The sequence below is a fragment of the Schistocerca piceifrons genome, chromosome X, assembly GCF_021461385.2.
Source record: "Schistocerca piceifrons isolate TAMUIC-IGC-003096 chromosome X, iqSchPice1.1, whole genome shotgun sequence".
Classification (NCBI taxonomy): domain Eukaryota; kingdom Metazoa; phylum Arthropoda; class Insecta; order Orthoptera; family Acrididae; genus Schistocerca; species Schistocerca piceifrons.
The window spans coordinates 396,293,584-396,314,141 of NC_060149.1; the positions used below are offsets into that span (position 1 = coordinate 396,293,584).

General features: G+C 43.9%; 1 protein-coding gene and 1 pseudogene across 1 annotated transcript in view; both read right to left on the reverse strand.

Annotated features, from left to right (window-relative positions):
- LOC124721933 (regucalcin-like) overlaps positions 1-20,558 on the reverse strand; it is a 95,776-nt gene that overhangs the window by 45,805 nt on the left and 29,413 nt on the right. The window lies entirely within an intron of this gene.
- Positions 8,292-8,409, reverse strand: LOC124723621 (annotated as a pseudogene).

The following is a 20,558-nucleotide window of genomic DNA, read 5'->3' on the forward strand; positions in this document are numbered from 1 at the left end:
GAGGTTCTAGGCGCTTCAGTCGGGAACCGCGCGACCGCTACGGTCGCAGGTTCGAATCCTGCCTCGGGCATTGATGTGTGTGATGTCCTTAGGTTCGTTAGGTTTAAGCACTTCTAAGTTCTATGGGACTGATGACCTCACATGTTAAGTCCCATAGTGCTCAGAGCCATTTGAACCATTTGACAGATTTAAGCGAGATTGAAAACTACATTTCGCCACATAGCATACCAGCAGAACATTCGCCGTTAGCATATTTTTGTGGTTTGTTTCTGGGATGGATATGGCGAACAAGACCGTCAGTCATTCAGGCTGTTCACACCAAAACTAGCAGGAAAAGCATTAATTCCGTTCTCTTCCCTGTGTCACGAGTAAGTTGCTATAAAAACGCCGTCCGAGCAGATAACGATCCCACATTCTCTACAATGTTAATAAATAGCGATCCATATATAATTCTGCAAATAGAGTTCTGCCTTGACCAAGCACAGTTTTGGTCTTTAACTCCCATAAATGTTTCGGTGAAGTTTCACCATCGTCAGTGCAGTGAGTTCATTTTAGTTTCTGTCAGATAGCGGGTAAACGTTTCCTTAGTAATACACTGTATATACAGTTTTGGGATTATGGTGTTTATATTTCTAACGTTATTAACAAAATATATAACTTAATATTACATGCTGATGTTACTAGGAAATTTTAATAACCAATTAGCCAGGGAAAGAAACTTCAAAGACACAACAGGAAAACACACGGCCCAGGAGAGGACAAACAAAAATGGAGAGAACCTGATAAACTTCTGCAGGAATTTCGATCGCAAAATCGTGTCAAAGCAATTCCAGAAACCATAGAAGAAACTACGAACTAGGAAATCCCCCATCAACGCCCTAGGAGAATTTCAGATAGACCACATTGTAATATTTCCGGAAAACACCAGTGAAATTATGAATGTAAGAATAAGGAAAGGATTTTTCGAATCCGATCATCACCTACTCCAAATTAAAGCGAAATTTATACCCAACATACAAATTAAGAGAACCAAAAGAACTTTCAGAACACACACAAAGAGTACCTAAAATTAACCAAAAAAGAAATAACAAAAAAATTAAGAAAACTGACAGTAACAATTGAACAGAACTGTAAGAAAAAATGAAGGAACTGATAAAATTGGAGCAATCACCGAGGAAAAGGAAAAACAGGTCGTGAAACGTGACATATGACAGAGGCATAGAAGACAAGTGCAAGTCTGGAAAAAATTTAGAAGTCATAGAACATCCGAAAAAGGGAAGAATTCAACAGTATACAGAAGAACACTTCGAAAATAATCTATAGAGAAAAAAAGAGGTTGCGAAAACAACAGATCGAAAGAGATAGAAGAAGATTTCAACAAAAACAACACAAGAAATTTTTAGAAGACATTCAGAGAAAATATGTCAGAATAGCAACCACCGAACTTATGCTTCACAAGTCAAGACATAACCCGAAAAATCACAGTGAAATATTTGCGCAATACTTTGGCACACAACTGAACTGTGACAAACCGATGCAAACTCTGAAGTTCGAGGAGCCCACAGAAGCCTACAGAACCTAACCTCGATTACAAAACCCTGACACATGAGGATAACGTGAAAAAAATTGAAAAATAATAGGGCAACAGGAGAAGATGAACTGATTGCAGTAAGCTGGAAATTAGACCACGAAAAGGATGCACGCAAAATACACAGAATCATCGAACATATCTGATAAACAGAAAAGGTACAACAGCAATGGAAGTCAGCCCCATTACACCACTTCCACATAAAAGGAGACAAAACAGATGCTGATAACTATAGAGGAATTTCACTACTGCCTGTGGCATACAAAATTCTATCCAAAGCCCTGTTCAATCAGCTAGAGCCTCCGACAGATCCACAGACTGGAGAATACAATGGAGGTTTCAGAAAGGAAAGATCATGCAGTAAACAGATATGGTGCCTGAGAACAATACTGACAACAAGAAAGTCCAGGAACACAACAATAACATTCGTCGATTTCGTGAAGGTCTGTGACTCCATAGATAGAGAGACACTCTTTAACACACTAGAAGAAATAAAGGTGGACAACAAGAACAGAAAGCGAATCCAGGAAACATTAACAAGCACAATATCCAAAGTGAAGTTTATGGGAGAGATCTCGGAACCATTTGAAATAAATACAGGAGTGAGAAAGCGAGATGGCCTTTCAACCATACTATTTACCACGGTTTTGGAGAAAGTAATCAGGACACGGGACAAAGGAGTCAATGGGGTAAAGATGGGGAGACACAAGGATAGAACCGTCAACATATAATGCCTGCCGGCAGGAGTGGCCGTGCGGTTCTAGGCGCTACAGTCTGGAGCCGAGCGACCGCTACGGTCGCAGGTTAGAATCCTGCCTCGGGCATGGATGTGTGTGATGTTCTTAGGTTTATTAGGTTTAATTAGTTCTAAGTTCTAGGCGACTGATGACCTCAGAAGTTAAGTCGCATAGTCCTCAGAGCCATTTGAACCATAAAATGCCTGGCTTTTACTCATGATATAACTATCAAAACAAATAGCAGAAAAGAAGCCAAGGAAGCTCGAGAGACACTACAGAAACCTCAGCTAAAACTGGACTACAAATCTAAAATTAAAAAAAACTCAGACATCCACTGGCAACGAATTATTGAAAGATAACACAAGTAGAACGTTACAAATGCCTGGGGGACGTTATACAGAAATCAGGACTGAACTCGACATCCAATGAAGAAAGGCTCAAAAAACTACTAAAATCATGCAAACTTACATGGAACCATTACAACGAAAGAAGAATTTCCGTCAGAGCCAAATTAAGAAACCATAGCACAGTAGTCTTATCGGAGGCCTCGTATGCTTCAGAAACAAAGTAATCAACCGAAGAACGATAATCAAGGAGATGGAAAAACAACAGAGGAAAATACTGAGAAAGATTTACAGGCCGGTTCAGAAAGAGGGGATCTGGATAAAGACACCGACAAAAAAACTCTACGGACAGAAAGAAACGATTACAAACAACATCAGGAAAACAAGGGCGAAGTTCTTCGGACACATACATAGGATGAACGAAAACAGACTCTCCAGGAAGATTTTTAACATAGTGACAACTAATACAGTGAACACCAAATGATTTAAGGAAATTGTGGAAGACCTCAAGAAATTAAACATCTTCATGGGAAACATGAGAGACTGGGAAAAATAGAGAGAAAAAATAAAAAAAAACAGTCAATGGCATGGTGTTCATCGTCTTCCCCGCTCCAAAAAAGTCAGTTGACAAGATCCAAGATTAAGATTATATTGAGCTCCCTTTTGGACAGCATCATGAATTTCTACCCAAGGGAGGCGGGAAAGACGATGAGCACCATGGCATTTACTGCCGCTTTGTCTCCGGATCGTATTGGTAGCACCGGGTCTCATCTCCTGTAATGATGTGGATATCGAACAACGCGTGACCTCGACGCTACGAGCGATTCCGCAAGAACCATTTACTGCCAGTTCCCAACAGCTTCACAACCGATGTGAGAAGTGTGTTGCAGCCAATGGTGATTACTTTGAAGGCCAGTAACGGTATTTTGTTTGTAACTTTTCTTTCCTCCATTTTCTGAGACCACTTTCTGAACTCTCCAGACGCAACTCTTACTAGCAAGCGATATGAAATGCGACGAGCACGTAAAATCAATATTTGGGAAGGCGAATGGAAGGCATAATTTGTGGAAGGATTCTGTGAAACCGCGATGCTTCTGTAGAGATGGTAATGAGGCGAATTCTGGAGTAATGCTCCAGCGTTTGGAGCTCTAATCACGTAGGTCTGTACCAGACCTTGATCGATTTTAGTGACACGCATATGGTCGTTAAAGCCACGTAGAAGTTGACGTAATAAAATAAAACACCTGCAGCCGCCGTTCTGATGCTATTTTATTATACTGCAAGCAGTTTCGGTGACTCAATATACCATCTGCGGGTCTTAATTCACGCTGAGGGAGTGTACTCCAGTCGTATACAGCATCCCATCAGTGGCCAACATCTATGAAACGGCTTCCGTAGAATACTGTAAAAGCGATTTTGTGTCTAAAACCATCAACTTTACTACATAAGTGAACGGTGAAGTCCCGCAGACCAACAATCATACGGATGGACATACAAAAATATGGAAGTTTATTCTAGATGCTTGGGGAACGTAGATGGGGATGTGATGCTGTTCCCGCAAGATTGTGTAAATTTAGAAAACCAGTGACTATATTGCTATCGGTTTTCCAGCAGCGTCAAGTGGTTATGCACCCACGAGTTTTCGGCTGAGTATTCCTCGTCCACTGACAAGTGGTAGCACAGTGGTGGATCAATTCAAGCACACCCTGACGTCATTTATACAGGGTGTAACGTGTATAAATGCAGATATTTCTATTGGTGACGAGGATTGTGTACTGAGCAACCGTTGTTTGCCTCATTTGCTGACTAATACTGACAGTTATTGCTGGTCGTATGTTTTTAGGTGGGGCAGTACCTCCAAATACATGTGGCAAGAGCAAGCCATTAACACTTATTTTCTCCTGGGCAGCAGTTGAGGTGCTGAAGTGGGGAGGCGTGGATGCTAAATGGTTGGTCTATAATGAGAGGCGTAGTTCACTTAGTGATGCAGTTAAGACTGTGCAGAAAACATCTGGTCTTAAAGTTTGTGGCTTGTTTTGTGGGAAGACTGTTCGAAGCAGTGGAAAAACAAACACATTGATGTCTGTACGTATTAAGGTACCTTTGTCCGCAGCTCGTGGTCGTGCGGTGGCGTTCTCGCTTCTCGCGCCCGGGTTCCCGGGTTCGATTCCCGGCGGGGTCAGGGATTTTCTCTGCCTCGTGAATGACTGGGTGTTGTGTGCTGTCCTTAGGTTAGTTTAAGTCCCATAGTGCTAAGAGCCATTAAGGTACCACATATAAAAATATCAGCGTTTTTCCCCACTAGACCCTGTATTTTGTACGGCAAAGAGTATTCCGTTCAGACTGTCTGTGTTCAGATGGGGAGGCCGTAGCTCCAACCACAGCTAACCTGCTCATGGAGAACTTTGAGGATATCTCCTTGAATACGGCTCCAGCAAAAGCCGAATTGTTTTTACAGCTATGTCGGCGACACATTCGTTGTCTAGCCGTAGAGGCGTGAAAACTTGAGAAAGCTCTTAGAAAACCTCAGTAGCATCCATGGCCACATCGTAGGATGAAAAAGACGTTGCCTTGCCGCTTTTTACCGTCCTCGTCCGCTGAAAACCCAATGGATGTCTCAAACAGGGTGTATACGGAAAACCGACTCATATGAGCCGTTATCTGTACACTTTGAGCCAACACCCCCTGGCCCCAAGAGTACACTGTTCGAGGGACTTTAATTCATCGAGCGGAAGCTGTCTGCTGTGACGTTTCCATAAAAACCGAAATGTTCCTGTCCGAGAACTTTTATTACATGTTATTGTCCTGACAAGGCACGTGTGTGACCTCGAACGCTCAGAACCGCACAAAAAAGTTCTTAGAGTATGAGCCATTCGCTTACAAAACTGCGCGTCTTACCATGAGAGACATTTGAATGATCACATATTCAAGCTCTAATCGTAAGAAACAATATATCGATATAACAGGAGAAAATCACACCAATTTCAATGTCGTGACTGCTATATTTCCCTCTGTCTCAAATATCTGTTATTTGAGCAAAAAACTTTTTCAAATGACCTTATAGTGTTGGACAGTTATTCAGTCTCCATAGTGCACGTGTAAGATTTCAATGAAGTGGTTAAAGCAAAATGGAAGAGAACTCTATATACGTCTGAATAAAGCCGCTTTTTCACATTCGACATCACTTTTGCATTCAAGCTGTCCAGTATCAAACACCACACTAATTATTGTTTTAGACTGAGTTGTAAGTCCTCTTGCACTTTGTAATATCAGTTTATACTCAATAAGTATTTGCCTTGTTCATACGTAATGATTATCGGTAGTGGCATATCTATACAGTACCTAATTTTTGGTTTCCGCTGCATGTCACGGCGTTTGTTTGCACGACAACGGAACTATGAGTAAAAATAAGTGAAATCATGCAGAATCAATCTTATGATCAGACTGTCAGTGCCCGGCGCACACGAGATTACTGAAGTGATACATCATTATCGTCATTTTTTGCACTTTTCTTGAAACACTTCAGCTTGTTCTTCTCCAGAAATCTGGAAGATGTGATGTAATAGGCTCATGTAGACGCAGAATCGGAAATTATTTTCTTTTGCATTCTAGTTCCTGTTCGTGGCCGCCGTGAAAAGGTGAAGCCGCATTCCAGCGGTGTGGTTGCCGTGACCGTTCCTAAAGCATCGAGTTCATCTCCTACTATAGGTGTCAATCGACCTTATCTTCGCAATCACAGTGGAGTAGACCAGAAGCTACGATAGATTAACCATTTCACAACTCTACTTAAATCACTGTCGATTACAGACTCATATATGTATATTTTGATAGAGACTTACAAATACATTACTCATGGAGGTCACACGACTGAACACGGTAAAAAGGCACTTAAATTAGTGGCGAAAGCGACTGGATACGAGATAGTTATTACCAAACCGGGAGACTTCGCTCAGTCAACCAAGAAAAACCCCGCAGGTAAGTAATCTATATCTATATCCATACTCCGCAAGCCACAGTGAAGTGCGTGGCAGAGGGTACTTCCCATTGCACCAGTTAGTAGAGCTTCCTCTCGTTCCATTCAAGTATGGAGCACGGAAGAATGGCTGTTTAAATGCCTCTATGCGCGCTGTAATTAATCTAATCGTATCTCACGATCCCTACGGGAGCGTAGGTGTTTTTATTGTATTCCTAGATTCATCTCTTTTAAATCTGGTTCTTGAGATTTAGTAAGTACGCTTTCTCGGGATAGTTTTCATTTTTCTTCAAGTGTCTGTCAGTTCAGTTTCTTCAGCACCCCCCTGACACTCTTCCACGGAACAAACAAACCTGTGACCATTCGTGTTGCCATTCTCTGTATACATTCAATGTCCCCGTCAGTCCTATTTGGTACGGATTCCACACATTTGAGCAATATTCTAGGATGGGTGACACGAGTAATTTTTAAGCAATTTCCTTTATAGACTGATTTCCACAGTATTCTACTAATGAACCACAGTCTGCCACAGCCTTTACCTACGAACGAATCTATGTGACCTTTCCACTTCATATCCCTACAAATTGTACGAGCTTGTGACGCGTTGATACTGTAATCATAGGATACTACACTCCTTCCTTTTCCTGAAGAGCACTACTGATGTTACTGAACATTTAAAGCAGATTCCCAATTTTTTCACCACTTTGAAATCTTATCAGGATCCAACTAAACGTTTCTGCAGCTTTTTTCAGATAGTACTTCATTATAGACAAATGCATCATGTGCGAAAAGTCTGAGGTTACTATTAACATTGTCTGCAAGGTTATTAATAAAAACACCAACAACAAGGGTCCGAACATATTTCCCTGGGGTAAACCCGAAGTTATTTCAACATCAGTCGATAACTCCCCATCCAACATGATATGCTATGTCTTTCCTACCAAGAAATCCTAGATCCAGTCACAAATTTCGCTTGATACCCCATACGATCGTACTTTTGACAATAAAAAAAATGGTTCAAATGGTTCTGAGCACTATCGGACTCAACTGCTGTGGTCATCAGTCCCCTAGAAGTTAGAACTACTTAAACCTAACTAACCTAAGGACATCACACACACACCCATGCCCGAGGCAGGATTCGAACCTGCGACCGTAGCAGCAGCGCGGCTCCGGACTGGAGCGCCTAGAACCGCACGGCCACCGCGGCCGGCTTTGACAATAAGCGTAGGTGTGGTACTGAGTCAAATGCTTTTCGGAAATCGGGAAGTACTGGATCTACCTGACTCCCTTGATCCATGGCTTTCATAATGTCATGTGAAAAAATGTTTTCGGAATGCATACGGGTTGTCATGGTAGAAGACGCTCTGTTTGAAATATCTCATAACGTTTAAACTCAGAATATGGTCTAAGATTCTGCAACAAATAAAACTAAACTAAACTAAACTCCGTCCGAACAGGCCATGGAGGCCCAACGGCACCGACCGGCCGCCGTGTCATCCTCCGCCCACAGGCATCACAGGATGCGGATATGGAGGGGCATGTGGTCAGCACGCCGCTCTCCTGGCCGTTGTCAGTTTCGTGACCGGAGCCTCTACTTCTCAATTAAGTAGCTCTTCAGTTTGCCTCACAAGGGCTGAGTGCACCCCGCTTGCCAACAGCGCTGGACAGACCGGATGGTCACCCATCCAAGTGCTAGCCCAGCCCGACAGCGCTTAACTTCGGTGATCTGACGGGAACCGGTGTTAACGCTGCGGCAAGGCCGTTGGCTCTGCAACTAATGGGTGTCAAAAACATTGCGTGGTAGTTTTGTGGGTCACTTCTGCAACTCTTCTTGTGGACGGATATGACCTGTGCTTTCTTCCATTCTACTGGGTGCCGTTTTCTCTACCATACGGTAGAGGAACTAACTCGATCGCGAATTCGGTATAGAAACTGATAGATATTCCATCGCACAGTGGAGCTTTGTCCAATTTTAGCGCTTTGTTTTTTTTTCTGAACACCATTTAATACCTGTATTACTCATCTTTGTGGCGGTACGACAATTTAACTGGGGTAATGCCCCTGGATTTTCATTTATAAAGGAACATTTGTAAGCTGAGTTCAGCTATTCTGCTTTTGCTTTGCTACTCTCAAATTCAGTCCCTCTCATCCATGAGCGTCTGGACACTAGCTTTGGTATCACTGACAGCCTTCACATATGAGCAGAATATCTTTGGGTTTTGTGAGAGGCCGTTCGAATATTTTGCTACGGCAGTCATTAAAGGCTTCACAAATTTCCCTCTTGAAAGCCAAACACATGTCATTCATTCTGCATATCTATAGCGCTATACTTTGTTTTATACCTATTACGCAGTAGTCTCTTTTTCTTTAGAAGGTTCTTTCCGTTGACTCTATACCACGGAGGGCCCCTCTCATCATTAACTGTTCTACTACGTACAAATCTATTAATTGCATGGTCAACTACTCTTCTAAACCTGGTCCATAGTTCTTTAAATTCTGTTCTCCAGAGCTAAATGTCTCGAGTTCCTTATTAACATGCGACACTACTGCCTTTTTATCTAGAGTACTGAGGATTTATATCTTTCATTTTTTAGTTGCCCTTTGTCATTTGGTAATCTTTGTTGCTGCAACAGCCTCATACTAACTGATACCTTATCCTGGTGCTCTTCGAATCACGCACGGCCACTGCGAGCTATGTGAAACGTTGCATTGGTTGGTTGGTTGTTTGGGAAAGGACACCAGACAGAGTGGTCATCGGTCTCATCGGATTAGGGAAGGATGGGGAAGGAAGTCGGCCGTGCCCTTTCAGAGGAACCATCCCGGCATTTGCCTGGAGTGATTTAGGGAAATCACGGAAAACCTAAATCAGGATGGCCGGACGCGGGATTGAACCGTCGCCCTCCCGAATGCGAGTCCAGTGTCTAACCACTGCGCCACCTCGCTCGGTAAACGTTGCATTGCCCTGCTGGTAGATGCCATTGTGTTGAGGAAAAACAAACTGAGTGTAGGGGTGGATATGGTCCCAAAGGATAGATGCATACTTTTCTTGATCCATTGTGTCTTCCAGAGTAATGAGATCACCCCGGGAATGCCACGAAAACATTTCCCATACCATAACGCTCCCTCCTCCAGCCTGGACGGTTCCGACGATTGTTGAATGGTGTTTGCTTTCACCCGTTTCACGCCGATAGAGCATTAAACGTGATTCGTCTGAAAGTCAGCATGGGTGCACTAACCATGCGTCTGCTGCGGAGGCCCATACGCAGCAACGTTCGCTGAACGGTAGTTGAGGAGACACTGTTGGTAGCCCTTTGCTTCATCTCGGCGGACAGTTGCTCAGCAGTTGCACGTCTATGCACCCGTACACCCCTCCGCAACCGTCGTTCACCCCTGTAATCTGTCGCATATGGCGCATCACAGTTGCCTTGGCGCCAGCTTTGGATAACGCCGCCGGCCGGTGTGGCCGTGCGGTTAAAGGCGCTTCAGTCTGGAACCGCGTGACCGCTACGGTCGCAGGTTCGAATCCTCCCTCGGGCATGGATGTGTGTGATGTCCTTAGGTTAGTTAGGTTTAATTAGTTCTAAGTTCTAGGCGACTGATGACCTCAGCAGTTAAGTCGCATAGTGCTCAGAGTCATTTGAACCATTTGATAACGCCATTTTGCCATGCACGATATACTTTAAACTCGGCGCATACGAACGGTTTACAGACTTAGCCGTTTCGGAAGTGCTTTTACCCTTGGCCCAAAAGCCGATGAACATGCCTTTTTTTAGCCGGCCGATGTGGCCGAGCGGTTCTAGGCGCTGCAGTCTGGAGCCGCGCTGCTGCTACGGTTGCAGGTTCGAATCCTGCCTCAGGCATGGATGTGTGTGATGTCCTCAGGTTAGTTAGGTTTAAGTAGTTCTAAGTCTAGGGGACTAATGACCTCAGATGTTAAGTCCCATAGTGCTCAGAGCCATTTGAACCATTTTGAACCAAGCCTTTTTGGACGTCAGGTAAGTCGCTCCGTTTCCACATTTTACGACAATGACTGCTCTATTTTACGCACCCTCTTGACTTGCTTTATATATCCTCCACTGCCAGTGCTACCTCCAGCCGTCTGTGACTGGCTATTGCACGCTCATGTCAAACATAGGCGGTAGTCATATTAATGTGACTGGGCCGTGTATTAGTGGCCGCGCGGGGTTAGCCGAGCGGTCTGGGGCGCTGTAGTCGTGGACTGTACGACTGGTTCGAGTCCTCCCTCGGGCATGGATGTGTGTGTTTGTGCTTAGGATAATTTAGTTTAAGTATTGTGTAAGCTTAGGGACTGATGACCTTAGCAGTTAAGTCCCATAGGATTTCAGACACATTTGAACTTTTTTTTTATATTAGTGGACATTCATATAGGGTGTGTCCACCTTCGCGTATTGACGGCTTGAACTGAGCTGGACTCACTTTCGATGAGTCCGCCCCTGGTAGCTGAGTGGAAAAAAAAGAAAAAAAACTGGTCAGCGCGACAGAATGGATGTCCTAAGGGCCCGGGTTCGATTCCCGGCTGGGTCGGAGATTTTCTCCGCTCAGGGACTGGGTGTTGTATTGTCCTAATCATCATAATTTCATCCCCATCGACGCGCAAGTCGACGAAGTGGCGTCAAATAGAAAGACTTGCACCCGGCGAACAGTCTAACCGGTTTTATTTTCTATTTTTTTTTTTTTCGACGAGGTGTCTGAATGTTTGTGGAGTAATGGCAGCCCATTCTTTCTCAAGAGCCGAAACTAGAGAAGGTAGTGATGTTGGATGCTGGAGTCTGGAGCCAAGTCCACTTTTTAACTCATCCCAAACGTGCCCCACTGGGTTCAGGTCAGGACCTTGAGGTAGGCCTGTCCATTTCAGGAGTGTTATCTTCAACAAATCATTGCCTCACTGATGCTACTCTATAACAGGGTGCATTACCATGCTGATGCAAATAACCATCGTCTTCAGTGTTCCTGTACTGTACGCAGCACACAATGCTGTTAAATGTGTTCATATTCGTCCGCATTTAGCGATTTCTTATGCGCAATACGAAGACCAAACCTCAACCACGAAATGTACCCCATACCGTACCACCACGTCCTTCGTTCATCACTGTTGGCACTACACACGATCCAAGTAACATTCATCGGGCATTCGTCAAACCCCAATCCTTCCATTGGATTGCTACAGGGTACAGCGTGATTCATCTTTCAAAATCACTCGTCTTCAGTCATCCTCTTTTCAGTGGCGCCACTTTTTACATCGCCTCTAGTGTCGCTTAGCACTGAGTACAGAAATGTGTGGCTTGTGAGGAGCTACTTGATCATTGTAGCCCATTCCCATAACTCCTTATACACAGACATTATATAAGCTGGAGTACTGGTAGTAGTTTGTAGCTCACGAGTGATTCATTCCGCTGATTTCATGCAAAAGTTTGACAACCACTCCCTGCAATGCTTCATGGCCCCTGTCCGTCAGTACATGAGTCTGCCTGTACCCGTGGTTCTTCTTTCACGTTTCCACTTCACAACCACATCATCAATAGTCGACTTGGGCAATTACAGAAGGGTTACAATGTTCTTCAAACAAATGGTTCAAATGGCTCTGAGCACTATGGGACTTAACTTCTGAGGTCATCAGTCCCCTAGAACTGAGAACTACTTAAACCTAACTAACCTAAGGACATCACACACATCCATGCACGGGACAGGATTCGAACCTGCGACCGTAGCGGTCGCGTGGTGCCAGGCTGTAGCGCCTAGAAACGCTCTGCCACTCCGGCCGGCTTAAAATGTTCTTGATGGATTTGTTACTCAGGTGACATCCTATGACTAATCCAGGTTCGAGGTCACTGAGTTCTGCTGACCGACTCATTCTACTGCTACTGCGTTTCCACTAACGAAAGTATACCCTTGCCTCCTTTTATAATGGCGTGTCCGACTCTTGTGACATCTAGTGGTCAATTCTGTATTATACAGGTGTGTCCGGATACATTGGATCAGATAATGTACTGCATATATAGGGTGATTCAGCTAAGCTGTTCACTTCCTTAACCGTTTGAAACACATTTCTGTTTTCACCCAAACGAATCGTGAAAAAATTTTTCATTCAATGACACAATCTCTTTTCATAGCTATATTAATTACAGATATATCAGTATCAGTTCGGATTCTCAAATGAAACTGTAGTAATTTCTATTGCTTGTGTCATAGTTCTAAGAGAGACGAATTCAACGGCATTTCTTTCTTCAAAATCCAATTAGTAGTTTAGGAGATACTACAATATTTAGATCTCAGGATTTATTTTATTTGAACATGAAACCGGTTACTGTCGTATGTGAACATTCGTGTGGTTACACGAGAGTGTCGCGTCAGGCTGATAAGATGCTCCAGCAACGAGAGTTTAGTAACGTATTTTGTTTATCTATGTGTGGTGATTGTTCTTTCGTACATGCAACCGTATATATAGAATGAAAGAGAGATTTTCAGATTGCAGCTACATATGGGCACTGAAGCAATTGCAATGGTGACATGTGAAAATCTGTGCCGGACCAAGACTGGAACCCGGATGCTCCATTCCTCTAAAACGGTTGCCTCAACCGCCTCGGCCATCCGAGCACGACTCCTGCCCAGTCCAAATTCCCAAATTCCACAAACTACAAAGGCGGCCATTATCCTCTAATTGCTCACAGCTATTCAGCTAAGTGTCGCAAGGGTTCGGACGAGTGAGTGAACCCGCAGAGAAGATATCCCTTGCAGGACTCAGGTGAATAAGCTGCGGGAAAATAGGGGATAATGGACGGAGGACACTACCTCTGTAGTGTGCGGCATTTTGGAATTTGGACTGGACAGGAGGTGTGCTCGAATGGCTGTGGCGGTTAAGGCAACCATTCTACAGGAGCGTAGCATCCTGGTTGGAGTCACGCTCCAGCACAAATTTTCGGCTGATGTCGTTGCATTTAACGCAACGGCCTTGTGCAGCCGGCCGGAGTGGCCGAGCGGTTCTAGGCGCTACAGTCTGGAACCGCGCGACCGCTACGGTCGCAGGTTCGAATCCTGCCTCGGGCATGGATGTGTGTGATGTCCTTAGGTTATTTACGTTTAAGTAGTTCTAAGTACTAGGGGATTGATGACCTCAGTAGTTAAGTCCCACAGTGCTCAGAGCCATTTGAGCCGTATGCAACTGGGAGGTACTAATTGCTCTTTCAGTTTAGTAACGCACTTCCCAAGTGCGGAGTGCCCCTAGACGGTTTCAGAGAAAACGTAAAGCGGCCGAAAAGAAACGGGTGTACGAGGGCAAGCCGAACACCGATTCGAAAGGGAAAGACAGGACAGGACGAAAAGCAAACGCCAAACCAAAATAATCGTCAATAGCGAGTGAATAAAACCTGAATGTCAAACCAAGAGAATAACCTTGAAATAAGTTTGATTGGTTGACTTGGGGGAAGGGACCAAACAGCGAGGTCATCGGTCCCATCGGATTAGTGAATGATGGGGAAGGAAGTCTTCCGTGCCCTTCTCAAAGCAACCATCCCGGCATTTGCCTGAAGTGATTTAGGGGAATCATGGAAAACCGAGATCAGGATGCCCGGACACAGGTTTAAACCGTCGTCCTCCCGAATGCGAGTCCAGTCTGCTAACCACTGCGCCACATCGCTCGGTTACAAGTTTGTCGCTGTGTGCGCAGTGTAACGTTCGGTTCGGCGACCTGAAAGCTTCAGATGCCAAAACACAACTGGCCGAGGAAGGCGTGCTTACTTGCCTCCTACCCTACGCGGCCAGAGAATGTTGCCAAGTCACGTGGTGTCCGCGCCGCTCGTGGTGCGGCCGTGAAACGAAATGACTCTGGACGGCCAACGCTGGTGCATTTGTCTCGGTATCGTTGTCTGAATCCGGCGACCACACTTAAGAGAGTCTACTTACAAATGCGGAATAACCGAGAAAATTTTTGAAACTGATAGTAATCACAACTGGCTACATATGGTGGGACTGAAACACCAACTGGAAGGCAAAGGACGTAGCATCTAAGGGTGACTCACCAGTGAACTTCGGTGACAATTCTGCTTTTGTTTCTGTCATATCCTTGAAAGAATGGTGCACATAAAAACTTAGTTGGATATGTAAAACAGAAAATCGAGGTACAAAAAGTGTTAAATAATAACTTCGTGTCATGCGTTTTACGTCAAAACACACACCTACATTGCGAAATTACATCATCCACAGCAACAAAAAGAAATTCGCAATGAATTTTGTTATCCACACGTCCCTAAAATTCAACGTATGTCACGTAGTGTTCGAAACGTGCATCACACACTGCAGCATACCTCTGTAGTTGCAAGGGTAAGGACTTGTGCACAATCTGAAGAGATTCCTGCAACATCATTGCACATGCTGCAACAATGCGATGTTTTAAATACTCTTTGGTCGTTGCAACGAGTTAAAATTTAATAGAGTGGATAACAGATGAGTTCAGCGCTTTTTGCGCCAACCAACGTTAACTCGGCCATCATCTCCACGGTGGTCAGAATACTGAAAGAAACCTAACGAGTTAAAATCAGGCTTGTCAGTTTCCGGTTTTGAATAAGTCTGTAGACACCAACGGATCCTGATAATTTCTATTTTTAAGCAGTAAAATAATTATTATAAACTTACAGTAGAATTTCATTTTTTTAATATCTAGTAAACTTGTTTATGTTGATCACAGTTACTGTCTTCCAAATCCAAAAAAGCTGAAAGTATGACAGACTACAAGCAGAGAATGGTCTACTGAAGAAGCATACAAAGCAACTTAGTGTGCCACACAAAAGAACACTTGTGTAGTTAAAAACTTGAGTTGTTAGTTTGAAAAACGTCAGAGTATGCTGATGCAATAACTCCGTACTTAACGATTATTTACAACCGTTCTCTCGACGAAAGATCCGTACCCAAGACTGGGAAGATGCACAGATCACGCCAATATTCCAGAAATGTAAAAGAAGTAGTCAACTAGCCGCGCGGTCTAACAAGCTGCTTCCCGAGGGGGAAGAAGTACCGGTCCCAAGCACGAATCCGCCCGGCGGATGTGTCGAGGTCCGGTGCGCCGGCCAGCCTGTGGATGGTTTTTAGGGCGGTTTCCCATCTACCTCGGCGAATGCGGGCTGATTCCCCTTATTACGCCTCAGTTACATTATGTCGGCGATTGCTGCGCAAACACTGTCTCCACGTTCGCGTACACCATAATTACTCTACCACGCAAACACTGATGTTACAATCGTCTGGTATGAGACGTTCCCTGGCAGGGATCCACTGGGGGCCAAACCGCATGGGTTTGGTGTGGGGCGACGATGGGGTGAATGGACTACTGTGGCCTGTTGTGGGGTTGTGAAACGCCGAGGGCTACGACGGGACGAAGCCTCTCCGTCGTTTCTAGGTCCCCGGTTCAATACACAATACACAATGAACTAAATTACAGTCCCATATAATTAAGGTCGATATGCAGCAGGATTTTCGAATATATATTGTTTTTGAACATTCCGAATTACCTAGAAAACAACGATATATTGAAAATAGTCAACACGAATTTGGAGAACACTCTTCTCATGAAACACAGCTAGCTCTTTACTCACACGAAGTGCTGCGTGCTATCGACAATGGATTTCAAATTGATTCCGTATTTCTAGATTTCCTCACAAGCGACTTGTAAGCAAACTGCGTGCGTATGGAATGTCGTCTAAGTTATGCGACTAGATTCGTTATTTCCTGTCAGAGATGTCACAGTTCATAGCAACTGACGGAAAGTCATCGAGTAAAACAGAAGTGATTTCTGGTGTTCCCCAAGGTAGTGAAATGAAATGTGTGGCAAGAGCCTCCCGTTGGGTAGACCGGTCGCCTGGTCCAAGTCTTTTGAGTTGACGCCACTTCGGCGACTTGCGTGTCTATGGGGATGATATGATGATGGTGAAGACATCACAACACCCAGTCTCTGAGCAGAGAAAATCTCCGACCCAACCGGGAACCGAACCCGGGTCCCTTTGCACAGCCGTCGGTCGCGCTGACCACTCAGCCATCGAAGTGGACCCCAAAGGTAGTGATACAGGCCCTCTGCTGTTCCTTAGCCATATAAACGATTTAGGAGACAATCTGAGCAGCTGTCTTAGGTTGTTTACAGATGGTACTGCAGTTATCGTTTAGTAAAGTCATCAGGAGTTCAAAACCAATTGCAAAACGATTTAGGTAAGGTATCTGTATGGCGCGCAAATTGTCAATAGACGCTGAATAATGAAAAGTGTGAGGTCATCCACGTGAGTGCTAAAACGAATCCGTTAAACTTCGCTTACACGATAAATCAATCAAATATAAAGGCCATAAATTCAACTAAATGCTTAGGAACTACAATTACGTAAAACTTAAATTGGGAAGAACACACAGAAAATGTTGCGGGGAAGGCGAACCAAAGACTGCATTTTATTGTCAGGACACTCAGAAGATGCAATAGATCTACTATAGAGACTGCCTACACTTGAGTTGTCCGTCCTCTTTTGGAGTACTGCTGCGCGGTGTGGGATCCTTACCAGATAGGACTAACGGAGTACATTGAGAAAGTTCAAAGAACGATAGCACGGTCTTCATACTAAAATAAGGGCAGATATGCATGTTAGTTTCTTTCGCGAGCTGCTCGAGTGTGGAATAATAGAGAACAAATAAGAAGGTGGTTCGATGAATTCTCTGCCAGGCACTTAAGTGTTATTTGCAAAGTAGCCATGTAGATGTAGACATGTAATTCAGTTTTTGGTGCGTTAAACACTGACAATATAATTGATCTGCTGAAGGAGGCTTTGGAATTTCAAGCTAATGGTAAAGCATCACAATATTCCCAGCAAATACGGAAATTAGCTCTGACCCGACATTTTTATTCCGCTAAGGCTTGTAGCTGGTGACAAAAGTTTGTGAAATGATCTCAGCCAGAATTACTTCACGGCAATTACTGAGACGTCCCTTATTTACACACTGTGACCATCTTCTCACAGTAACTGAACTTGAGGAAGAAACACATTATAAAACTTTTCCTCAAGCATTATTTTATCTGCAAAATAAATTATTTACGTAAACCTAAATTTTTTGAGCAGAGATGTAAAGTCAGGATATAACTATTATACCAAGCTTATTTTAATTAAAGGTAAGTGAAAAAATAGAATGTCGACGAAAACACTAAAAATGAAATGCCAATGAAAACAGCCGCAGGCTATGGTGGCCTTGAAGCTTTCCCTGATGCAAACATTTTGTCTTGGAAGACCTGCAGTATAGCGGAGAGTACAGGCCTACTAGCTAAGGTTCCCTATGGTACTTTGGTTCCAGACAAGCCCATTTAATTTGTCTACAAGAAGAAAGAAGAAGCTGAATGCTGACGAATATCTCTTTATTTGGGCCAAAGTAGGCAATAACAACTGTAAAAAATGGTTCAAATGGCTCTGAGTACTATGCGACTTAACTTCTGAGGTCATCAGTCGCCTAGAACTTAGAACTAATTAAACCTAACTAACCTAAGGACATCACACACATCCATGCCCGTGGCAGGATTCGAACCTGCGACCGTAGCGGTCGCGCGGTTCCAGACTGTAGCGTCTAGAACCGCTCGGCCACCCCGGCCGGCAACAATTGTAAAGTAAAGATTACTGGTGACTGTATGTTATATTATAGACAATACAAATTCTTTACCTTCTTTCCTTATAAGCAATAAATTACTTAATTGTCTTGTAAGCCATCATTATTATTATTGAATTACTTGTGCTCATTAATTGTAACACATATTTTTTTTTTTTAAATCTTCTCGTCCTTGGCGGTCTGGTTTCTTAGGCTGAGGCTGTATGCTTAAAATACAAACAAAAACACAGAATTTCCGCGCTAGTCACCGTTTCTGTTAGCTAACCATAATGAGTTTCGAAGTTTACTCCATAATCTTCAGGTGGTACCTGCTTAAATCGCATTGATTTACGTTCAGTTTGCGAGCACCAAGAAGTTATCGTGGGTTGGCAAACATGTTTTGAGTCGTCTTGCAATTTTATGTGTCGAAAAGTATATCCATATTGCGATAAAAAAATTACTTGTTCCTGCCGGTGTACACAGAAATCACGTATTCTTACTGGCCTTTGAGAAAAAATAAAACTAGTAAGTGCTATTTGAAGTTAGTTAATGAAAGTTTCAAACGGGAGTGGCCAAGCAGACGACGCCCGTCACTACAGAAAAAATGGCGGACGGGAATTCAGTTAGCTTAAAAAATGGCGAACATATAACCACAGTACGAAATTTAAACTCGTTAGGTCGTTGTAACTTGTGCACAGATTTCATCTTTGGGCTTACCTCAGAGAAAATTTCCACTGCCGTCAAACAATGCGATCGTTCAGGCAAATTGATAACACCTTCAGTCCTATCCAGTACACAGGAAAGAGCTGGGTGAGCGCTATTATAGCCACAAAAGAGAGTGAGATGTACAACCATCATGCTAGTACCACATATATCATATTCCTTCCTCTAGGAGAACCGGTTAGACTTGGATAAGAACTTGTGGGTATCTTCTAATAGTCGCGGTTCCTTCAATGAAGTGATGACCACTCACGTAGTCTCCAACACTCCAGCACCAAACGTTAAACTCCACTGTCTCAGATGTTCAACCTGCCTACGCCAATGTGGATTCTCAGTGGCCCAATAACGCATATTTCTTAAACTCACATTTCCGTGATTTAAAAAGATAGTTTCGTAGTTAAGGAGAATTCTTTGAAGAAATATCCAATCGTCCTGATGTCGCATCAGAACCGAATAACGGAATTCCACGCGTCTTCTGCAATCCCGCTAGTTAATCTGCTGAAGAAGTGACAGATCATACGGACAGTAGTCGTTTATGCGCAAAACACAATCAACGCTGGGGTGACTTATTCCCGAGGCACTTGAAATTTCTCTGGACCTGACATGTGGATTACGAGCAACAGCTGTCACAATGTTTACACTGAGGTGACAAAAGTCATGGGATAGCGAATATGCACTTATACAGAAAGCGGTAGTATCGTGTACACAAGGTATAAAAGGACATTGAATTGGCGGAGTTGTCACTTTTACTCAAGTGATTCACGTGAAAAGGTTTCCGACGTGCTTATGGTCACACGACGGGAAATACCAGACTTTGAACGTGGAATGGTAGTTGGGGCTAGACGCATGGGACATTCCATTTCGGAAATCGTAAGGGTATTCAATATTCCTAGATCCACAGTATCAAGGGTGTGCCGAGAATACAACAATTCAGGCATTACCTGTCACCACGGACAACGCAGTGGCCGACGGCCTTCACTAACGACCGACAGCAGCGGCGATTGCGTAGAGCTGTAGTGCTAACAGACAAAAAAACTGCGAGAAATAACCGCAGAAATCAATGTTGGACGAAGGACGAACGTATCCGTTAGGACAGTGTAGCGAAATTTGGCGTTGATGGGCTGTAGTGGCAGGCGACCGTCGCGAGTGCCTTTGCTAACAGCACGACATCGCCTGCAGCACCTCTCCTGCGCTCGTGACCAAGTCAGTTGGACCCTAGACGACTGGAAAACCGTGGCCTGGTCAGATGAGACCTAATTTCAGTTGGTAAAAACTGAAGTTATGGACCCTAGTTGTCAACAAGATACTGTGCAAGTTGGTGGTGGCTCCATAATGGTGTACGCTGTGTTTACGTGGAATGGACTGCGTCCTCTGGTCCAATTGAACCGATCATTGACAGGAAATGGTTATGTTAGGCTGCATTTGCAGCCATTCATGGACTTCGTGTTCCAAAACATGTTACTGGGCCACAGTCGTTCACGATTGGTTTGAAGAACATCCCAGACAGTTCGAGCAAATGCCTTGGCCACAATGAACGCCTGACATGAATCCCATCGAACATTCATTGGATGTAATCGGGA